The sequence below is a fragment of the Zalophus californianus genome, chromosome 6, assembly GCF_009762305.2.
Source record: "Zalophus californianus isolate mZalCal1 chromosome 6, mZalCal1.pri.v2, whole genome shotgun sequence".
In the NCBI taxonomy this organism is placed as follows: Eukaryota; Metazoa; Chordata; class Mammalia; order Carnivora; family Otariidae; genus Zalophus; species Zalophus californianus.
In genome coordinates this window covers 134,858,289-134,875,807 of record NC_045600.1, presented here as the reverse complement: position 1 = coordinate 134,875,807, position 17,519 = coordinate 134,858,289, and the positions used below count along the sequence as shown (strand labels likewise).

The following is a 17,519-nucleotide window of genomic DNA, read 5'->3' as shown; positions in this document are numbered from 1 at the left end:
CCTGTCCCAGTTTCTGACCCACAGAAACTCTGAGAGCCTTCTTAAAAAGGAAAAAAAAAAAAGATGAATGCTATCTTAAGTCACTAAATTTGGGGAGAATTTGCTAGACAGCAATAGATAACTAATACAGTAAGATTATGGTCAACATTATAAGAAACTACCAAACTGTTTTTCCAAAAGGGTTTTACCATTCTGCGCTCCTGTCAGCATTGTATGAGGGTTCCAGATGTTCCATCCTTACTAGCAATTGATAATTAGCAAGTGTTTCAAAGTTTAGCCCTTCTAATGGGCATGGAGTTGTTTCTCATGGTGGTGTTGATTTGCATGTTCCTGGTCATGTCATACTTACTTTGGATCAGAAATATTATTACTCAACTTAAAGACCAACCTTATTTGCCATGATATTTCCTAGCCACATGCCATAAAACCAACTCATCCCTACCCCGGATATTTGAGAGCTTATTCTTACATTTCCAATTTGTTTTAAAAATAATTGCCCCAAACGAGTCTGTATTGTTAATAATTATCCACAATGGGCTCAGGAGTTTGCAAGCCCCTGGAAGAGTGAGGAGTTTATAAAAGTCATCTATCCATGGATATGGGACTCTTGAGCCCAACTACACCATCACATGTTTTTTTGTTTTGTTTTAAGATTTTATTTATTTGTTTGAGAGAGAGAGAGAGCATGATGGGTGGGGGCATGCAGAGGGAGAAGCAGACTCCCTGCTGAGCAGGGAGGCCGATGCAGGGCTTGACCTCAGGACCCTGACCTGAGCCAAAGGCAGATGCTTAACTGACTGAGCCACCCAGGTGCCCCATCACCTGTTGATAATCAGTATTGGTATTATTACCATTTATTATTTTTATTTTTTTTTAAGATTTTATTTATTTATTTAATTGACAGAGAGAGAGAGACAGCAAGAGAGGGAACACAAGCAGGGGGAGGGTCAGAGGGAGAAGCAGACTCCCCGCTGAGCAGGGAGCCCGATGCGGGGCTCAATCCCAGGACCCTGAGATCATGACCTGAGCTGAAGGCAGTCGCTTAACCAACTGAGCCACCCAGGCGCCCCTTATTACCATTTATTGGGAAATGCTCTGTGCCAGGCATCTTGCACTTACCACAACACCACTAGGAGGTTCATATATTTATCCTCATCTTATTCCCAAGGAAGAGTAGGTTTAGTTTAGGGAGGTCAAGAAACTTGGCTGTGGCCACACACTGAATTTGAACCCAATATTGTTTTATTTGATCCAAAACAGCTTTTTCCTCACTTCTTTCTAATTTTATGCTGGGATGTAAGAAAACATTTTGGCCTAAAGTAAACAGTGGAAAATATTCCAGACTGGGAGTTGAGACACTGGGTTTTACTCCTGGCTCTGTCACTAATAAACAGTCCACGCTTGGGCAAGTTCCTCTCTGGACCACAGTTCCTCATTACTAAAAATAAAATGTTGGGTTAAGACCTTCTCTGGCTCAAAAATTGCTATAGACCAGGCACTAGGCTAAGCATTTTACAAGTGTTGACTTATTTATATCTCACCAAAGCCCTATCACATAGGTACTATTATTGTGCCCATTTTACAGGTGAATAAACTGAGGCACAGTTATTAAATTATTTTTCCAAAGTCACAAAACCGGTACATGTGATTTCAACCCAGGCACTCTGGCTCCAGAGTCTATGATCTTTCTAAACTAGGCAACATCAACAGCCACCTCATAACATCTTTAGCAGCATTATTCTCTCCCCATCCCCACCTTCCCCCCTACTTCCCTTCCCTTCCTTTCCCTTCCCTTCCCTTCTCTTCTCTTCTTTCTTTTTTTGAGGGTGGAGGCAGAGGGAGAGGAAGAGAGAAAATCCCAAGCAGGCTCCATGCCCAGCACAGAGCCCGACGCGGGGCTGGATCTCACAACCCTGAGACCACCACCTGAGCTGAAATCAAGAGTCGGACGCTTAACAGACTGAGCCAGCCAGGGGCCCCCTCCTACCTTTTGAGTGCAAAAACTGAGACTTAGAAAATTTATTATGTCCCAAGTCCCACAGCCAGTCAAGGGTAAAACCAGGATGGGATGGGAATGAAGCCCAGGCAGTTCATCATCAGAGTCTAGGGTCAAAGTCTCAAGGGTCAGAACATGAGAGACCACAGCTCCGTAACCCCCAGAGAATCTTGCCAAAGAGCCCTGGAAACACCCACGCCGACCTCACACGGCCACACCTTCCTCTCTCAACTCCAGCCTGGCTGCATCCGCCCCCCCCCCCCCCCCCCCCCCGCCCTGCTCTTTTCCTCCCCTCTTAGGAAACCCGTTGCCTGGAAATCAGAAATTAGAACTGCAAGTGCCTGAGGGAGCCTGCCCTGGGGCACTGGTGGTGGTGGTGGTGGTGGTGGTGGTGCAGCTTCCAGAACATTCCCTGCTGCAGGCTGTGAGAGAGGGGTCTCCCTAGCAGGTCCTCACCGTCCGCATTCCTCCAGGCCCAGTGTTGAATTAATTACCTGGTACTCACAAGTCAGGTAGAAAAGGGAGCTCGGGCAGCTGGACTAAGACAGTCCTAGGGCTGTCGCTTTGAGACTCTGGTTTTGTTTTTACTCATTTAATATAAGTATATCTTTTTTTTTTAAGATTTTATTTTTGAGTAATCTCTATACCCAATGTGGGGCTCAAACTCACAACCCCAAAATCAAGATTCGCATGCTCCACCGACTGAGCCAGCCAGGCACCCCGAGTATATCTTTTTAAATAGAAAACACACACATAATAAGAAGTCAAATAACAAAAAGCATATAGTATCTAGTGAATATGATTCTTCATCTTTTTTTTTAAGATTTTTTAAAAAATTTATTTGAGAGAGAGACAGAATGAGCAGTGGGGAGGGGCAGAGAGAGAGAGAGGAAAGGAGAGAGGGAGAGAAGCAGACTCTCTGCTGAGATGGAAGCCTGACGCAGGGCAATGTGGGGCTCGATCCCAAAACCATCCCAAACCCGAGATCGTGACGTGAGCCCAAGGCAGATACCCAGGCTCCCCTGCTTCTTCATCTTACCCCTGCCCCTGACTTCACCTCCCGAGACCACCTCCTTCTTGTACATCCAGACAAAGGTATTCTTGCACATGTGACCATACAAGTATAGGTTTTCTTTCTTTCTTTTTTTTTTAAAGATTTTATTTATTTATTTGACAGAGAGAGACACAGCGAGAGAGGGAACACAAGCAGGGGGAGTGGGAGAGGGAGAAGCAGGCTCCCCGCTGAGCAGGGAGCCAGGGGCTCGATCCTGGGACCTGGGATCATGACCTGAGCCGAAGGCAGACGCTTAACGACTGAGCCCCCCAGGCGCCCCCAGGTACAGGCACACGTGATATACACTGCTCTGTATCTTCCTATTTATTTCTATTTAGCAATGCAGCTTGGAGATTATTCCTTGTCAATCCCTAAATACTCTCTCCCTTTTTTAAAAAGATGCCGCGGAGATTTCTGCTGTAGGGCCGTGCTGTAATTTATCTGACCAGTCTCCTCTCATGACTGTTGAGGCTGTTTCTTTTTTTCTTTTCTTTTTTTTTAAAGATTTTATTTATTTATTCATGAGAGACAGAGAGAGAGAGAGAGGCAGAGGGAGAAGCAGGCTCCCAAGGAGCAGGGAGCCCGATGTGGGACTTGATCCCAGGACTCTGGGATCCTGACCCGAGCCGAAGGCAGACGCCCAACCATCTGAGCCACCCAGGCGCCCGAGGCTGTTTCTGATCGGAAGCTCCGACAAGTCGGCCTCGTGAATCTCTGGTGTTTGTGTTGCATTTACCATGCAGGCCCCTCTGAGATGCATATGTCACGTGGGTCAAGGAGGATGGGAGCAGAGTTTATGGCTTGCCCTCCCCCAGCCCGCAAGGCATATATTACTGCTGGAGTTTGCTCCATAGGGCCGTAGTGCCAGGACAATCCGTCCGTGGACGTACAGCTCAGAAAAATGCATCCAGACGGCAGCTCAGCAGAGCACTGAGATCTGGTAGCTGCAGCAGCAGTGAAAATACCCTGTGAGCCTTCCCGCATATGCCTGGCCCAGTATGCCATGGTCATCTTTTGTAGCAGGACCTTCAGGCCCAGGGACTGGGCTGGTTCTGGAACTTGGGCAGCGGGAGGCGCGGCCCATCACTCAGGGTGATGTGGGCCCACAGACAGGGAGGGAGAGAACAGGGTGGGGTCCTCTGGAGACTACCAAGCTATGGCTGTTTCTCTTAGGAAGGGACCTGAGCCCTTTAAATCAGTTCAGTTCTCGGGGCGCCTGGGTGGCTCAGCCGGTTAGGCAGCTGCCTTGGGCTCAGGTCATGACCTTAGGGTCCCGGGATTGAGCCCCGCGGGCTTTCTGCTCAGTAGGGAGCCTGCTTCTCCCTCTCCCTCTACTGCTCCTCCTGTTTGTGCTTGTGTTTTTTTTTTTTTCTCTCTCTCTCTCAAATAAAAAAAAAAATCAGTTCAGTTCTCATATTCTCTTGCCTGAGGTGAAAGCTTTTGGGGAGGCTTTTTGAAAAGCCAACAGCTGAATGTCTGCGTCTGCCAGGCTTTGTTCCAAGACGCCTGGCTTGTCTGTCAGCCCTGGGTGAGCCCCTCTGTGATTTCCCTTCCAAAAGAGACACCAACCCTGGGACCCCCCCCCCGCCCCCACAAATACACTCCTCCAGGACAGATGAGAAACCTTTTTTTATCTTGAGGCCATTGTCCCAGCCCTCCTCTCAACAAAAATTGGTGACAACTAGAAAGCCACTCATTGATTCCCTGCCACCACCACATTTTTATCATGAAAATTCTGAAACATAGAGAAAACTTGAGAGAATTTTGCAGGGAACTCCCATCTATTTACCCCTTAGATTCTACAATGAATATTCTGCTAGATTTGCTTTCCTTTCTAAGATACTCTCCCATCTCTCCAGGCCACCGATGCTTGAGGTTTTTTAAAAAGCCTGGCCTAAAAACTCAATTCATTTGTTTTTAAAACTTCAGAACGGAAACTTAATGCCTTATTTAGTGAACACAGAATAATTTTGTTCCATTCCAAATTAGGCTGCGTGGAAGGAAGAGAGAAAAGAGGTGAGAAGAAAAGGAAGAGGGGAAGACAAAGAGGGGGTGAGAGAGATGAGAAAGGGGACCGGGGGGGGGTGTGTGTGGGCGTGAAGACAGAGGAAAGGTCTCGGGGTTGCAAATGAGCGTGGGCCGGGTCACTGGCATGGCTCATCGAGAGCCCGGTGTAGGGGTTCAGCACCCAGTAGGCAGCTGCTACTGGTAAGGCCGCTGCTGGCCTCCCCCTGACGCAGTGGGGACAGCCACATGCAGGCGTCCCGGGACAGTGGAGGATGCGGTCATCATTCCTCGCAGACTTCCTGGCCCCGGGGGGCTCCAGCCCCGCAAACACCTGTGAAATGGAGCAGAGCCGGGACCTGGAGAACCAGACACCAGCTGTGAGTCTCAGTCCTGTTGTGACCACCCCACACACCAGCCCTCGGAGAGTTACTTATTCAACCTCTCTTAGCTACTGTATTCTCATCCGGGAAATGGGCCTATGAGGAATAGATTCCTCGTGGGGTTGGTGGGCAGGTACACTGCATGCTTCATCTCGTTCCATCCTTGTGACAGCTCTAGGAGCTGGACGTTATTACGGGCCTCATTTTAGAAATGTGGGCACTGAAACGTGGGGTAGTGAAGTCACTTGTGCAGGTGGTGCAGCTGGTCATGGTGGAGCCAGGCCAGGCCCCCCATTGCTGTGCTGTTCTCAGCACTGTGCCTGGTGCTAACCTATTCAGCATAACTACACAGGCTTGCCACGGCAGGTTCTTGCAAGGTCAAGGTGGGACAACCCACGTGAAAGAGCTAATACCTACCAGGTCCTTAAAAGCATTTGCTGAATGACTAACACATGTTGGTGAGCTCAACAAATATTTGTTATGTTCTTCAGCTGCATTCTCTAATTGTTAATTCCATAGAAGCTTTCCTCTGATTGGGATAACCATGGGGGGAAGGGAAATCTCCCTCATCCTGTATTATACAAATGTCAGGTTTAACAAACAAATTACAAGGGAGCTGATTTTCTTTGTGTCCTGACCTCATTTATATTAAGCAACATTGAACCTATTTGCCTGTGATCATACAACGGGGAAGCAGATGATAAATGTCAGGATCTAGGGCAAGCCCTTCCTTCTGCCTGTTCCAACCCGGTCCTGGACTTCTCTACTGTGCCAGGGGCAATCCAACACCCAGGGCTGTCCCAGGAGAACAGAGCTGGGAGCCACTTCACTTTCCTTGCCTTCGATAAGGCCTCTCCATGGACTGGTTGCTGTGCCGTGTTTTGTGTGGTGGTTTTCCACATTTTGTGATGTATTTCCCTTTCAAAACTTATAAAATAACAACCCTATGAATTTATCTCTAAATGCAATGAAGAAGATACATAGAATAAAGCAAGATCATATACGGAAAAGTACTTTCAAACTTTCTTTAAAATTTCTGTACAAATGCGAGGTTTTAAAAACCGGCTGTGGGTGCCTGGGTGGCTCACTTGGTTAAGCGACTACCTTCGGCTCAGGCCATGATCCTGGAGTCCCAGGATCGAGTCCCAGGATCGGCTCCCTGCTCGGCGGGGAGTCGGCTTCTCCCTCTGACCCTCTTCCCTCTCATGCTCTCTATCTCTCATTCTCTCTCTCTCAAATAAAAAACAAAACAAAGCAAAAAAACCGGCTTAATAGCCAAAAGGTGGAAGCAACCCAACTGTCCATTAGCAGATGAAGGGATAAACAAAATGGAGCATGTACATACAACCGAATGTTATTCGGCCTTGAAAAGGAAGGAAATTCTGACACACGCTACAACACAGATGAATTTTGAGGACATTATGCTAAGGGAAATAAGTAAGCGTCAAAGGGACAAATATTATAAGACTGCACTTATGTGAGGTACCAGAGTAGTCAAGTCAATGGATTCAGAGGGTAATATGGTGGCTGTCAGGGGCCGGGGAGAGGAAGAAGGGAATGGAGAGTTACTGTTTCATGAGTACCGGGTTTCAGCTCTGCAAGCTGTTCTGGAGATGGATGATAGTGATGAGTGCACCAAACTGTACCTTTAAAAATGGTTAAGATGGTGGGGCGCCTGGGTGGCTCAGTTGGTTAAGCGACTGCCTACGGCTCAGGTCATGATCCTGGAGTCCCAGGATCGAGTCCCACATCGGGCTCCCTGCTCGGCGGGGAGTCTGCTTCTCCCTCTGACCCTCTTCCCTCTTGTGTTCTCTCTCATTCTCTCTCTCTCTCAAATAAATACATAAAATCTTTTAAAAAAATGGTTAAGATGGTAAATGTTACGTGTATTCTTCCCCTATTAAAAATAAGTTCATTTGTTTTATGATGGTGGTTTTTTTTTATTTAAATTCAATTAGCCAACATATGATGGTGGTTTTGTCTCATGTTTGCCTTAGCCAGTTAAGAGGACACTGTATTTTTCCTTTTAATAAGATCCAGAGACCAGAGCTAGGAAGGAGGAACACCATGACAAGGACAAAGTGCAGGGCTTGAAGCCAGAAGCTGGGGCCCTTAGACTACCCGGGGTCCGAAGGTGAGTCCAAGTGCTCCCTGACTGCCCCTCCCTGGAGTGAGAGGACACGGTAGTTTTGGGGACTCAGTGAATGATGCCCAACTGAGGAGTCTTAGGACTGAAGGGGGTTCGCATGACAGAGGGCACCCGGGAGGGTTTGGGACCACAGCCCTATCCTCTGTGAAACCCGGTGCTTGACACCACATGGGAGCCTACATCTTGGCTCCTTCTAGCTCTAACGAACTGTCAGCACCAACAAATAACTCAGCCTATACACTTTGCTTGTAGACAAGACCCCCTTAAGCCAGTCCCCCAATTCCAAGGGATATGCGATGTTTTGAGAGAGAGCAGAAAATCTCAAGTTAAGTTTTTACAGTTCGCCTCCGTACGTATAAACACTCCACTGTGTTACCATTCCTCCTCTCTCTCTCTCTCTCTTTGTGTGTGTGATGATGATTTAAAATATCAGCAAGTCCCTGCAGTCTCATTTTTGTATCACGGAACACTACGTCTCCTTTCAGCTTTTCATTCCCAGGAAAAACTAATCCAGTTGGTTGTTTTTTTGTTTTGTTTTGTTTTGTTTTCCTTTTTTCTCCAAAGGCCAAGCCTTTTAGCATGTCATTATGACCGGTTGTAATTTCCATTCCTGTGTGTTCAGGATTGATGTAAAGGAGTTAAAAGCTTTTCCATGCCCTTCATTACCTCTTTCCCAGAGGTGAAATTTAACTTAATGTTACAGCAACGGGTCGGCAGGTGCCGTCCCGCATGCTGATGTCCCCTTCACACATCCACGCGGGCGGGCGGACCGAACTGCAGCTAAGAGCTATACCCTTCCCTGACTGCTGAGGATGTTCCTGTGCAGCCTGGAAAGGGGGGGGGGTCCTAGCCTGGCTCCCTCCATCCGCAGCGGCCCAGCCTGGAGCCTCCTTCACCTGTACAATGGGAATAAAAGCGGGCTTTGGAACTGTAGAGAAGGGGAAATGAGGTGACATCTTGAAATGTCAGCTCCCCACCTCTCCCTCGAGCTCTTCCCCTTCTGTCCTTTATTCTCTTTGAAATGAGAATTTCTTCCCGGTCTGTCTCTTTCCTTTTATTTTTTCTCTTTCTCCTTGTCTTTCTTTCTTACTCTTACCAAGGGACATACTTTACTGAAGAGATCAGAATAAATAGAGCACACCGTCCCCTCCCCCTCAGTGACAAGGCATTTGTTTTATTTTTTGTTTTTTTCCCCTGGGCCACTTTTCCTGATTTCTGGTACACAGCCTGGCCATTGGCAATTGGTCATTTGTCAGTTGGTGCACTGATATCTACATACATGGGCTACTGTTACCAGCATCTCAATCTTTCTTCTTGAGTTTAATAACATTTTCCAATTTCCTACCATCTAGCCTAACTGCATCCCAGCAAATCTGTGGGTCTCCTTCATTAAGGAATTTTGCAGCAAAGTCCCTTCAACCGGCTGGGAGAAGTTTGCTCGCTATGGTTTGCGCTGAGCTACGTCCTTTCTGCTCCCTCTTTAAGAGACCTCGTTTACAGCTCTGCTACCAATTCTCTTTTTGCATCGGACGAGCCTTTTCTGTCAGCTTTTTCACCAGGAGTATACCTAGGACTTCACTCAACATCCAACTGTTTCCTTCATGTCAGAAACAAAAACGGGTCCTTTGTTCAAAAGTTCCTTCATTCTCTTCCTCAAGCTCCCCCCACCCCCGGCTTTGTACTTTGTACCAAATAGCAGCTGTACCTTCTGGAACAGTCCTGAACTGTCTTATGCTATACAGTGCAGAGAATTCACTTTCTCATAATCTGAAGTGGCTGGCAGAGCAGAAAGAAACAAAAAACAAAAGCTGCGTTTCAGGAACTTCATTTCGTGAAATATACTTCCTTTTGGTAGTATGCCAGCTAATTTCTTCAGCAGGCAATGATGTTTTGAAAGTAAATGACTATGGGGGGAAGGAGGGAGTCAGTGAAGGGAATCAATAAACCAAATCAGGTGCCACTTTCAAGTGATGTTGTCCATTCATTCATGAAACTGTAGAAAAGAGATAAATTCAGTGGTGAATGCAATGTATTACCTTAACAACTTTGTTCCCTGTTTCTCATATAGAAGAGAATAAAAACAAACAAACAAAAAAACCCCACCTGTGTCTGATGATAAAGGAATTGTTGTAGATTACAAATGTCTTACAAGGTATACTAAAATATTAAAACAAATCTAATCTCTTCTGAATGCACAAAATAGCCCTTATATTAAAAATTTTAAATTTTATAATAATTAAAACCTTGAGATTATCTGTTTCCTTGATATCGAGGGGTCTTTAAATTAATTTATTAAGATTACAAGTAGATGCATAGGAATTAAAAGGTCATTTGGCTTTTCCCTCTATAGTTTCATTGAAGAATTCATCAATTATCTTGTTTCTTCCTCATTTGAGATTGGCAAACTATGATATAAACAATAAGTGATATGCTTTACAATACACAAGTCAGCATGAAAGCAGTACACAGAACTATTGATTTTGACATTTATTTTAACTAACTTCTATCTGAGCACCAAATTACATTATTTTCTATTCAACAAATATTTTTGTACACCCACTATGTGCTAGCACCAAATTACATTATTTCCTATTCAACAAATATTTTTGTACACCCACTATGTGCTAGCATTACATACACGCAATGGGAGAATACAAAGAAATATAAAATAGCCCCTTCCCTTGAAGAGCGTTCCACATTCAAGACAAGACACCTATGAAATGACTTGAAAATACTTACGAGAAATAAGATTATTTATGTATCACGCACTTTCAAAACGTTAACAAAATCCATGAACACGTTTTAAAAATTCAGGATGGTACAAGAGCACTGGGAAATGCAATTCTCCCTCGCCCCCTCCCCCAGCTCTTTTCCCAAAGGCCATCTCTGTTATGCCTTCCTTGTGTAGATTTCCAGTGATGATATAAGCAGATACAAGCATATACATAAGCTTATGTATCATCACCTGCATCACTAATTTCGTTACACAAATTTCTACCCACATTTTAAAGGAAGATTAATCTAGAACAACTAGCCATTGCTTAGCAACCTCAGGGAGTGATCACATAGTAGGTACTCAAGAATTATTTGGATAGCTAAATGAAAAAACCATTCCTCTCTGGTAGGACATTTCAATCTTTCTTTTTTTTTTAAAGAATTTTTTGGGGTGCCTGGGTGGCTCAGTCGGTTAAGCGACTGCCTTCGGCTCAGGTCATGATCCTGGAGTCCCGGAATCGAGTCCCACATCGGGCTCCCTGCTCAGCGGGGAGTCTGCTTCTCCCTCTGACCCTCTTCCCTCTCGTGCTCTCTATCTCTCATTCTCTCTTTCTCTGAAATAAATAAATAAAATCTTTTTAAAAAAGGAATTTTTTTAAATTTATTATTTGAGACAGAGAGATACAGAGTGAGAGAGCAGGAGCAGTGGGGAGAGGCAGAGGAAGAGGGAGAAGCAGACTCCCCGCTGAGCAGGGAGTCCGATGAGGGGCTCGATCCCAGGACCTGGAGATCATGACCCAAGCCGAAGGCAGATGTTAAACCACCTGAGCCACCCAGGCACCCCAGGACATTTCAATTTCTTACCATTTAAAATAATGCTGTGTGAAACATTTTTGTGATCCAACCTTTCTTGGGTAGATTTTCAGAAGGTGAATTACTAAGTCAAGTTCTTTAGGTATTACCAAATTGTGTTCCAATAGCTATTTACTCCAATCAGGACCATCAGGGATCATTTCTTTTTTTTTTCCATCTTTGCTAATTTGGTAGATGGAAAATGCAATCTCGTTGTTGCTTCAGTTTACATTTCTTTGAATTAGTGAGGTTGGACATTTTCCCAGATGTTGGTGGGTCATTGATATAACCTTTTTTTTTTTTAAGATTTTATTTATTATTATTTTTTAAAGATTTTATTTATTTATTTGACAGAGAGAGACACAGCGAGAGAGGGAACACAAGCAGGCAGAGTGGGAGAGGGAGAAACAGGCCTCCCGCTGATCAGGGAGCCCGATGTGGGGCTCAATCCCAGGACCCTGGGATCATGGCCTGAGCCAAAGGCAGACGCCCAACGACTGAGCCACCCAGGCGCCCTGATATAACCTGTTTTTGAGAATTTTCTGGTAGGCTCCTTTGCATATTTAACTATTGGGGTTTTTCTTCCTGAATCTTATGAGCTCTTTAAATATTAAAAATATTAATTCTGTTCCTCATTATTAATGAATAGTTCCCCTCATCTAGTGTTTGCCTTTTGAGTTTTGATTTAATTAGCTTATTTTTGGCTCAGAAGATGTACATTTTTATCTGTTCACTGCTATCCATCGAGTCATTCATGATTCATTTCATTACCTTTGAGGCTAGAATAACCTACTTTTTGCATCCTTTCAAGAACGATGTAGAGACAGAAGGGAAGTCCACCTTATGCTTATAGCCTGTCAACAGGGGAGTTTTCTAAGCATTTATTTGTACAGGTAGGTTGAAAATTCATTCTCTCTTTGGGTCTGATGTATGTGGATTTAAGAAAACATCTTAGACATCCTTTTTGGAAGGACTTTGCCTTATTGGTGCAACTTTCAGGTGGGAAGCTAAACATGTGGAGTTGTGAAGTGCCATTATCTTTCTTCTCTCTTTCTCTACTACCCAGAGTGGAAAATTGCTAATGACTTGGTTTCTAGCCTGTCAATGTGTTCATCTCAAATCCTTTATTGAAACAATTCTTCCCGTTCTCTTGGCCACCATTAAAAATAAATCTGAACATATCAATCAGTTCTTCAGAGAAACAGAACCAACAGGACACACATGCCTCATCATCATCGTCATCTTCACCACCACCACCACCATCATCATCATCATCATCTCTCCACCTAGAGAGGTTTAATATAAGGAATTGGCTGACGTGACTGGTTGGGGGTGGTTAGCGAGTCCGGAACCAGGCAGGATTTCCATGTTACAGTCTTGAGGCAGAATTCCTTCTTTGGGAAACCTCCGTTTTTGCTCTTAAGAGCTTCAATGGATTTGAGGAGGCATTATTGAGAGTAATCTTTATTACTTAAAGTCTACCAATTGTAAGTGTTAATTACATCTACAAAACTCCTTCACAGCAACATCTGGACTAGTGTTTGACCAAACAACTGGGCACCATATCCTAGCCGAGCTGACACATGAAATTAACCTTCATACTGATCTTCCCATTGGATTGATTTCTTTCTCAGTCTATGCTTTTATGACCCTATAAACTTATTTGTGAGTGTACAGTCTACTAGGTTTTATTAAACATTTTATAAGATTTTGATAGTATTCATTTGTGAATACAATCATTGCCAGGATGTTTCTATGGCTGGTTCACTGGCTATACAAATATACTGCTCCAAAAGTTGGATTGAATTGAATCCCATTCTAGGAATTAGGAATACACTCTATAGCTTTGACAATATGGTTATTGGAGAGTTTCTGATCTAATAAGACGTATGATAAGAGGAAACGTGGAATGTGCGGTTATGTACCCATTGTCTGGGGGTGGTATGGAGGCTTGGGCTAAAACATCAGCTCTGCACCTTAATAGCTTGAGGGAATAAGGCAAGACCTGGGAAAGGGAGGCTGGAGGCATTAGTTGGCTGGGGTGCCACCAATTCAGAGGAAGAATATGGAGCCAGATGTGACTGCCCTCAATGGTGACCACTCAGGTACTGGGAGGGTGAGAGGTGGGAGCTATGCTATCCTGGTAAGGGGAGTGGAGCCATGTGCATAGTTGCTGCCAAGCTGGTAATGGAGAGTTGCTTATGTACAAGGATTGCAGTTGAGTAATACAAAGGACTCTTTACCACCAGCACTGGTGGTGGGGTACGGGCATCCTGCTTACAGATGCTTTTGTGAGCAGAAGAAGTGAAGCTGGGCCTGCTTCTCTCTCAGATTCTTTAATAGGATGGACCAGTCCTTGGTCTCCTGGAGACACAATCCTGGGAGTAAGAACAGTCACAATCACCTCCTAAGAAATGAAGAATCTGAGGCTTGGAGTGGGTAGGTCTCTTGCACAATGCCACGTGGCTATCTGGTAAGATAAATGTATTCGTATGTGTTATCGGTTGAATTGCATCCATCCCCCCTAAATTCATGTGTCAAAATCTTACCCTCTGGTATCTTAGAATGAGGCCTTATTCAGAGATGGGTCATTGCAGATGTCATTAATTAAGATGAGGTCCTCCTGAAGTAGGGTGGGCCACTAATCCAATATGACTGCTGTCCTTATAAAAAAAGAAAACTGGGACACAGGCATTGCATGCAGGCGGAGCGTCACAGGAAGGTGATGCAGAGATTGGACGATGCTTCCATAAGCTAAGAGACAGCAAAGATTGCCAGCAACCACCAGAAGCCAGGGGAGAGGCATGGAACAGATTTTTCTAACAATCCTCAAAAAGAGCCAACCCCACCAACATCTTTTTCATGAAATTCAAAACTGTAACAGAATAAATTTCTGTTGTTAAGCCATTCAGTTGGTGGCAGTTTGTTCTAGCAGCCTGAGGAAACTAATAGGACATGAAAGCATCTATTACTCTTTTTGTTTGTTTTTAATGAAAAAAAATCTTGGAAATTGATTCAATTTCTTATTTTAAGTGAGAACAGGTTTTGCTTAGCAAATACATAAACAGAAGTTCTTATAATTTAACAAAAATGGTGGCATGAAAATTTGGACACGGAGTATGTATTTATCCTGTAAGGAAACCAAAAGATTTCTCAATGAGATAATTTGAAGGTGTACATTATTTTCCATTTATCCATTCACCAGGTGAAGATGTTTGGAATCCCCACAGAAACTTTGAGAATCACTGAGTTAGAATCACAATCCAGGATTATTCAGAGGTTTCAGAGACTTCCTCTGTAAGGGGAGTAGTAACCCAACATTCCCCCTCAGACTAAATTATATTTGATTTTTATTTTCACGAGCATTTTTCAATAACAGCAATTTTAAAACTTAAACTGAAATTTCATTTGAATGAGCTGAGAGGTTGGTTTCTTTTATTGAAGTATAGTTGACATACAATATTATATTGGTTTCAGATGGTACAACATAGTGATTCAACATTTATATACATTATGAAATGATCACCACAATAAATCTAGTACCATCTGTTACCATACAAACTTGTTACATATTATTGACTGTATCCTTCTATGGTGTATGTTGTATCCCTGTGTCTTATTTATTTTGCGACTGGAAGTTTGTACCTTTTACTCCCCTGTCCTTATTTTGCCAGTCTCACAGCTCCCTCTCCCCTCTAGCAGTCATCATGTTGTTTTCTGCATCTATGAGTCTATTTCTGTTTTTGTTTTTGTTTCTTTGAGAGAGAGAGTGAGCGGGGAGGGGCAGAGGGAGAGAAGCTCAAGCCGACTTGGCACTGAGCACAGAGCCCGATGTGAGGCTCGATCCCACAACCCTGAGATCATTACCTGAGCCGAAATCAAGAGTCGGATACTTAACCGACTGAGCCACCCAGGCGCCCCTATTTCTGTTTTGTTTTGTTTTTAATTTTTAAAAAAGATTTTATTTATTTGACAGAGAGAGATAGAGACAGCAAGAAAGACAACAAAAGCAGGGGGAGTGGCAGGCAGAGGGAGAGGGAGAAGCAGGCTCCCCACTGAGCAAGGAGCCCGATGCGGGTCTCTAACCCAGGACCCTAGGATCATGACCTGAGCAGAAGGCAGCCACTTAACCGACTGAGCCACTCAGGCGCCCGTTTGTTTCGTTTTTTAGGTTCCACATACAATTGAAATCAGATAGTATTTGTCTTTCTACATCTGACTTATTTCACTCTAGATCCATCCATATTGTCACAAATGGCAAATTTTCATTCTTTTTTATGATCTTCATCCATTCATTCATTGATGGACACTTAGGTTGTTTCCCTATCTTGGCTATTGTAAATAATGCTGCCCCAGTGGTCTCAGTTGGTGGAGCATGTGACTCTTGATCTCAGGGTTGTGAGTTCAAGCCCCATGTGAGGTGTAGAGATGATTTAGAAATAAAATATTAAAACATAATAATGCTGCAATGAACATGGGGGTGTCCCTATCTTTTCAAAGTAGTGTTTTCATTTTCTTTGGGTAATACAGGGACGTAGGATTCCTGGATCATATCGGTGGTCCTATTTGTAACTTTGTGAGGAAACTCCATGCTGTTTTCCATAGTGACTCCAATTTACATTCCCACCAACAGTGCACAAGTGTTCCCTTTTCTCCACATCCTCGCCAACACTTGCTATTTTTTATCTTTTTCATACTAGCCACCTCTGTGTGAGGTGATATCTCACTGTGGTTTTGATTTGTGGAGACGTTCATTTTAGTGAAATTATTTTTTTTAAAAAACATGCTGGAATTTGTTTTAACAGATTGACATAATAATTAATTGTCTTTCCATAGATAGGTTCAGCAGCAGCAGCAGCAGCTACCCAAGAGGAGGTTTTCTCCCCCTAGATCTCTGAAGATAGATTTAAAGTTTTCTGTCACTCCATGGAATAACACAAAAGATGCAAAACTAATAGAAATGCAAACACAGAACTAAAAGGAAGAGTTTCTTGGTGAGATCTATTGATGGAAAAAATTAAAGTATCAAGTAAAAATAGAAGTCCTGTTTTGGGGGCACCTGGGTGGCTCAGTCGGTTAAGCATCTGCCTTCGGCTCAGGTCATGATCTCAGAGTCCTGGGATCGAGTCCCATGTCGGGCTCCTTGCTCAGCAGGAAGCCTGCTTCTCCCTCTGCCTGTCACTCTCCCTGCTTGTTTCCCTCTCTCTCTGGCAAATAAATAAATAAAATCTTATTTAAAAAGAAGTCCTAATTTTGGAGCTTTTTTTAGCTTTGTTTTGTTTTTTTTGGTTTGTTGTTGTTGTTTTTGAAAAAAGCAAATGGTCATAAGTAGTCAATCAGAGTTACAATGCATAAACGTTTCAGAGGTAATTTGAACCATTCAGGGCTACTTTGGAGGTTTTAGCCTATTCTGTTGTCCTGTAAAATCCAAAGAAGGACTTCTGGTTTGAGCACTGTTTGGGGGCCAGAAATGGAAAGTCACTTTGTTTGGTTATTTACTTTTCCATCCGAAAATGGAATACCATTACTGACAATCTTACAGAAAGAGCAGAAAGAAAAATATTTGTAGAGTATTTCAAAACTAATTCATACCTTTTAAAATTATTATCTAATTAGATAAACTACATGTTGTTTTAGTGCATTTTTCACAAAAGTAATTTCCATTGCAAATGTTTTCTTCATAGGATAATTGCATGTCAAGCTCGACATCATTTTGGTTGTTGTCACTAAAGATGACTGCTAACCTGAAAATACTTGGATAATGAGAAAAATGCCACCCAATTTATGAATGTTACATACATGAGAAGGAATGGCCATTGAATAGCATGTGTTGGTATTCAAAAGGATCCAAAATACTCCAGAAAACTAGGAAACTGAAGAAATAGAGGAAAAATTATGTACAAGATGGTAGCAGGCAACAGAGTCAGAAGACTGACCAGGTTTCCCACCACTTGTCCTAGTACGGTGTCCAAACACAAGTCAGCCTGACAAGTTACTAAAACAGCATTATCTTACGATTTCCTTGTGTTGTGGGTCCCCAAGACTTCCCCAGCTTCAAAAATTTGCTAGGAGGACTCGTCGAACCCAGAATATAGTTGTATTCACAGCTCTGGTTTATCACCGCAAAAGGTTACAAAACAAAATCAGCAGAGAGGAAAGGCTCTCAGCTTGGCTCAGATACCACTCCACAAACAGGGCTGGTATGGTGGATAGAAATCCTGTCTACTGGGCTCCCTCTCTTTCAAGGCCAGACTGCAGAAACATCACCTCTCTTCCACCACCCACATCTCTTCTTCTCTCTTTCTCCTTCCCCCAGCAACAATAGCTGAGTCTCATAGCATGGAAGACACACCAGGCGCTGTTCTA

General features: G+C 43.7%; 1 long non-coding RNA gene across 1 annotated transcript; it reads left to right on the top strand.

Moving 5' to 3' along the window:
* Positions 1 to 5,204: 5,204 nt before the first annotated feature.
* LOC113910085 lies at positions 5,205 to 16,268 on the top strand. The gene is made up of 4 exons (XR_003515910.1): positions 5,205 to 5,434; positions 7,472 to 7,571; positions 13,485 to 13,626; positions 15,990 to 16,268. It is a non-coding gene; the product is annotated as an uncharacterized LOC113910085 (long non-coding RNA).
* Positions 16,269 to 17,519: the final 1,251 nt, after the last annotated feature.